This window comes from Nomascus leucogenys, chromosome X, assembly GCF_006542625.1.
Source record: "Nomascus leucogenys isolate Asia chromosome X, Asia_NLE_v1, whole genome shotgun sequence".
NCBI lineage: Eukaryota > Metazoa > Chordata > Mammalia > Primates > Hylobatidae > Nomascus > Nomascus leucogenys.
This window is the reverse complement of record NC_044406.1, coordinates 74507094-74513093: the sequence shown is the minus strand read 5'-3', so window position 1 is coordinate 74513093 and position 6000 is coordinate 74507094.

Below are 6000 nucleotides of genomic sequence, written 5' to 3'. Positions count from 1 at the left end.
CCCACCCCATGACAGTCCCCGGAGTGTGATGTTCCCCTTCCTGTGTCCATGAGTTCTCATTGTTCAATTCCCGCCTATGAGAGAGAACATGCGGTGTTTGGTTTTTTGTCCTTGGGATAGTTTACTGAGAATGATGTTTTCCAGTTTCATCCATGTCCCTACAAAGGACACGAACTCATCATTTTTTATGGCTGCATAGTATTCCATGGTGTATATGTGCCACATTTTCTTAATCCAGTCTATCGTTGTTGGACATTTGGGTTGGTTCCAACTCTTTGCTATTGTGAATAGTGCCGCAATAAACATACGTGTGCATGTGTCTTTATAGCAGCATGATTTATAGTCCTTTGGGTATATACCCAGTAATGGGATGGCTGGGTCAAATGGTATTTCTAGTTCGAGATCCCTGAGGAATCGCCACAATGACTTCCACAATGGTTGAACTAGTTTACAGTCCCACCAACAGTGTAAAAGTGTTCCTATTTCTCCACATCCTCTCCAGCACCTGTTGTTTCCTGATTTTTAATGATGGCCATTCTAACTGGTGTGAGATGGTATCTCACTGTGGTTTTGATTTGCATTTCTCTGATGGCCAGTGATGATGAGCATTTCTTCATGTGTTTTCTGGCTGCATAAATGTCTTCTTTGAGAAGTGTCTGTTCATGTCCTCTGCCCACTTTTTGATGGGGTTGTTTGTTTTTTTCTTGTAAATTTGTTTGAGTTCATTGTAGATTCTGGATATTAGCCCTTTGTCAGATGAGTAGGTTGCAAAAATTTTCTCCCATTCTGTAGGTTGCCTGTTCATTCTGATGATAGTTTCTTTGCTGTGCAGAAGCTCTTTAGTTTAATGAGATCCCATTTGTCGATTTTGGCTTTTGTTGCCATTGCTTTTGGTGTTTTAGACATGAAGTCCTTGCCCACGCCTATGTCCTGAATGGTATTGCCTAGGTTTTCTTGTAGGATTTTAATGGTTTTAGGTCTAACATATAAGTCTTTAATCCATCTTGAATTAATTTTTGTATAAGGTGTAAGGAAGGGATCCAGTTGCAGCTTTCTACATATGGCTAGCCAGTTTTCCCAGCACCATTTATTAAATAGGGAATCCTTTCCCCATTTCTTGTTTTTGTCAGGTTTGTCAAAGATCAGATAGTTGTAGTATGCGGCATCATTTCTGAGGGCTCTGTTCTGTTCCATTGATCTATGTCTCTGTTGTGGTACCAGTACCATGCTGTTTTGGTTACTGTAGCCTTGTAGTATTGTTTAAGTCAGGTAGCGTGATGCCTCCAGCTTTGTTCTTTTGGCTTAGGATTGACTTGGCGATGCGGGCTCTTTTTTGGTTCCATATGAACTTTAAAGTAGTTTTTTCCAATTCTGTGAAGAAAGTCATTGGTAGCTTGATTGGGATGGCATTGAATCTATAAATGACCTTGGGCAGTATGGCCATTTTCACGATATTGATTCTTCCAACCCATGAGCATGGAATGTTCTTCCATTTGTTTGTATCCTCTTTTATTTCATTGAGCAGTGGTTTGTAGTTCTCCTTGAAGAGGTCCTTCACATCCCTTGTAAGTTGGATTCCTAGGTGTTTTATTCTCTTTGAAGCAATTGTGAATGGGAGTTCACTCATGATTTGGCTCTCTGTTTGTCTATGGTTGGTGTACAAGAATGCTTGTGATTTTTGTACATTAATTTTGTATCCTGAGACTTCGCTGAAGTCGCTAATCAGCTTAAGGAGATTTTGGGCTGAGACAATGGGGTTTTCTAGATATACAATCATGTCATCTGCAAACAGGGACAATTTGACTTCCTCTTTTCCTAATGAATACCTTTTATTTCCTTCTCCTGCCTGATTGCTCTGGCCAGAACTTCCAGCACTATGTTGAATAGGAGCGGTGAGAGAGGGCATCCCTGTCTTGTGCCAGTTTTCAGAGGGAATGCTTCCAGTTTTTGCCCATTCAGTATGATATTGGCTGTGGGTTTGTCTAGATAGCTCTTATTATTTTGAGATACGTCCCATCAATACCTAATTTATTGAGAGTTTTTAGCATGAAGGGTTGTTGAATTTTGTCAAAGGCCTTTTCTGCATCTATTGAGATAATCATGTGGTTTTTGTCTTTGGTTCTGTTTATATGCTGGATTACATTTATTGATTTGCGTATGTTGAACCAGCCTTGCATCCCAGGGATGAAGCCCACTTGATCATGGTGGATAAGCTTTTTGATGTGCTGCTGGATTCGGTTGCCAGTATTTTATTGAGGATTTTTGCATCAATGTTCATCAAGGATATTGGTCTGAAATTCTCTTTTTTGGTTATGTCTCTGCCAGGTTTTGGTATCAGGACGATGCTGGCTTCATAAAATGTGTTAGGGAGGATTCCCTTTTTTCTATGGATTGGAATAGTTTCAGAAGGAATGGTACCAGTTCCTCCTTGTACCTCTGGTAGAATTCAGCTGTGAATCCATCAGGTCCTGGACTCTTTTTGGTTGGTAAGCTATTGATTATTGCCACAATTTCAGAACCTGTTATTGGTCTATTCAGAGATTCAACTTCTTCCTGGTTTAGTCTTGGGAGGGTGTATTTGTCGAGGAATTTATCCATTTCTTCTAGATTTTCTAGTTTATTTGCATAGAGGTGTTTGTAGTATTCTCTGATGGTAGATTGTATTTCTGTGGGATCAGTGGTGATATCCCCTTTTTCGTTTTTTATTGCATCTATTTGATTCTTCTCTCTTTTCTTATTAGTCTTGCTAGCGGTCCATCAATTTTGTTGATCTTTTCAAAAAACCAGCTCCTGGATTCATTAATTTTTTGAAGGGTTTTTTGTGTCTCTATTTCCTTCATTCTGCTCTGATTTTAGTTATTTCTAGCCTTCTGCTAGCTTTTGAATGTGTTTGCTCTTGCTTTTCTAGTTCTTTTAATTGTGATGTTAGGGAGTCAATTTTGGATCTTTCCTGCTTTCTCTTGTGGGCATTTAGTGCTATAAATTTCCCTCTACACACTGCTTTGAATGTGTCCCAGAGATTCTGGTATGTTGTGTCTTTGTTCTCATTGGTTTCAAAGAACGTCTTTATTTCTGCCTTCATTTCATTATGTACCCAATAGTCATTCAGGAGCAGGTTGTTCAGTTTCCATATAGTTGAGTGGTTTTGAGTGAGTTTCTTAATCCTGAGTTCTAGTTTGATTGCATTGTGGTCTGAGAGACAGTTTGTTATAATTTCTGTTCTTTTACATTTGCTGAGGAGAGCTTTACTTCCAACTATGTGGTCAATTTTGGAATAGGTGTGGTGTGGTGCTGAAAAAAATGTATATTCTGTTGACTTGGGGTGGAGAGTTCTGTAGATGTCTATTAGGTCCACTTTATGTAGAGCTGAGTTCAATTCCTGGATATCCTTGTTAACTTTCTGTCTCGTTGATCTGTCTAATGCTGACAGTGGGGTGTTAAAATCTCCCATTATTATTGTGTGGGAGTTTAAGTCCCTTTGTAGGTCACTCAAGACTTGCTTTATGAATCTGGGTGCTCCTGTGTTGGGTGCATATATATTTAGGATAGTTAGCTCTTCTTGTTGAACTGATCCCTTTACCATTATGTAATGGCCTTCTTTGTCTCTTTTGATCTTTGTTGGTTTAAAGTCTATTTTATCAGAGACTAGGATTGCAACCCCTGCCTTTTTTTGTTTTCCAGTTGCTTGAAAGATCTTCCTCCATCCCTTTATTTTGAGTCTATGTGTGTCTCTGCACATGAGATGGGTTTCCTGAATACAGCACACTGATGGGTCCTGACTCCTTATCCAGTTATTGGCAGAAATTTCAAACTACACAAGACTTGGCCTCTTTATCCTGGCCCCACCTCCCCAATCACAATAAAACTCCATAGCCCCCATTACCTATACCCTTGCTCTTGAATTGAATTTTATCAATAAATCTAAATCCTTCCTGGTTGCACTCTGGATCAAACCTGAGCCCTTTTCACATTAAAAAGAAAAAAGACAAGCCAAAGATCGGGGGAAATATTTGCAAATCACATTTCTGACAAAGGACTTGTACACAGAGTATATAAATAACTCTTAAAACTCAACAATAGGAAACAAATCACTCAATCACAAAATGGACAAAAGAACTGACAAATACAGAAGATATATGAGTGGCAAATAAGCATATGAAAAGATGCTAAACATCACTATCCATTAGAAAAATTCAAACAAAGACATCAATGAGATACCACTACACATCTATTGCAAGATCTAAAAGCAAAGCAAACAAACAAAAAACTGGAAATATCAAATGCTGGCCAAGATGTAGAGCAACTGAAACTCATACACTGCTAGTTGGAATGTAAAATAATACATCTTTCAAAAATATTGTGGTAATTACCTAAAAACTTAAACACATCTACTATATGATTCAACAAGTTCATTCCAAGGCATGTACTCCAGAGAAATGAAGGCATATTTTCAACGTCTTGTACATACATGTTTAATTAAGTGCTATTCACTGTAGCAAATATATGCATTTAACCTATTTGTCCATCAATGGAAAAATGAATAAATAAAATGTGGTATATATACACAACGGAATACTATTTGGCCATAAACAATAATAAAATTATGTCATTTGCAGCAATATGGATAGAACTGGAAGTCACTATGTTAAATTAAATCACCTAGGCAAACAAAGACAAATATCATGTTCTCTTACTCATATGTGGAAGCTAAAATATTTGGTCTCATGGAAGTATTGAGTAGAATGATAGATAACAGAGGCTGGGAATGGTTTATGAGTTGGGGGAGATGAAAAGAGGTTTGTTAATGGATATAGACATAATATTAAATTGAAGGAATAAGTTCTGGTGTTTCATAACAGAGTAGGGTGACTATAGTTAACAACAATGTGTTGCACATTTGTAATAGCTAGAATGTTACAAATGTTATGTATCAATATAAAAGAGATAGAGTCCTGTGTGACGTATGTTTATTGCAGTACTGTTCACAATAGCAAATACTTGGAACCAACCCAAATGCCCATCAATGATAGACTGGATAAAGAAAATGTGGTACATATATACCATGGAATACTACACAGCTATAAAAAAGGATGAGTTCATGTCCTTTGCAGGGACATGGATGAAGCTGGAAACCATCATTCTCCGCAAACTAACACAAGAACAGAAAACCAAACACTGCATGTTCTCACTTATAAGTGGGAGGTGAACAATGAGAACACATGGACACAGGGTGAGGAGCATCACACACTGGGGCCTGTCAGGGGGTAGGAGGCTCGGTGAGGGATAGCATTAGGAGAAATACCTAATGTAGATGATGGATTGATGGGTGCAGCAAAGCACCATGGCACGTGTATACTTATGTAACAAACCTGCTGCACATGTACCCCAGAACATAAGTATAATAATAATAATAACAATAATAATAATAATAAAGTCCTGTGTGGGAGCTGTCTACTGCAAACACATGTCCAATCTCACCTTCAAGACATTTTATAGATTTTGAAATCTCGTGGTACTGGAGACTAAATAGCCAACCTCAAATCCTTCAATGAAAAAAAAAACAAATCCCCATCAGTCTTTTAGGGGTGATGAGACAGAGATTTTCCAGGTTTTCAATCAAAAGGTTAGCAGGGCAACTCTTGAGGAATGGGGATGAACTAGAGATACATTGGATCTTACTAAAATGGTAACACAAGCACAATTGATATTAACTTCCTCTTACAGTATTTACATAATTAACCTCTTACACTATCTGTTAAGGAAAGCGAGAATCTTCTCTGAAGGAAGATGTCATCTGATACTTTTTACATTATTTATTTTATTTTATTTTATTATTATTATACTTTAAGTTTTAGGGTACATGTGCACAATGTGCAGGTTTGTTACATATGTATCCATGTGCCATGTTGGTTTGCTGCACCCATTAACTCGTCATTTAGCATTAGGTTTATCTCCTAATGCTATCCCTCCCCCCTCATCCCACCCCACAACAGTCCCCGG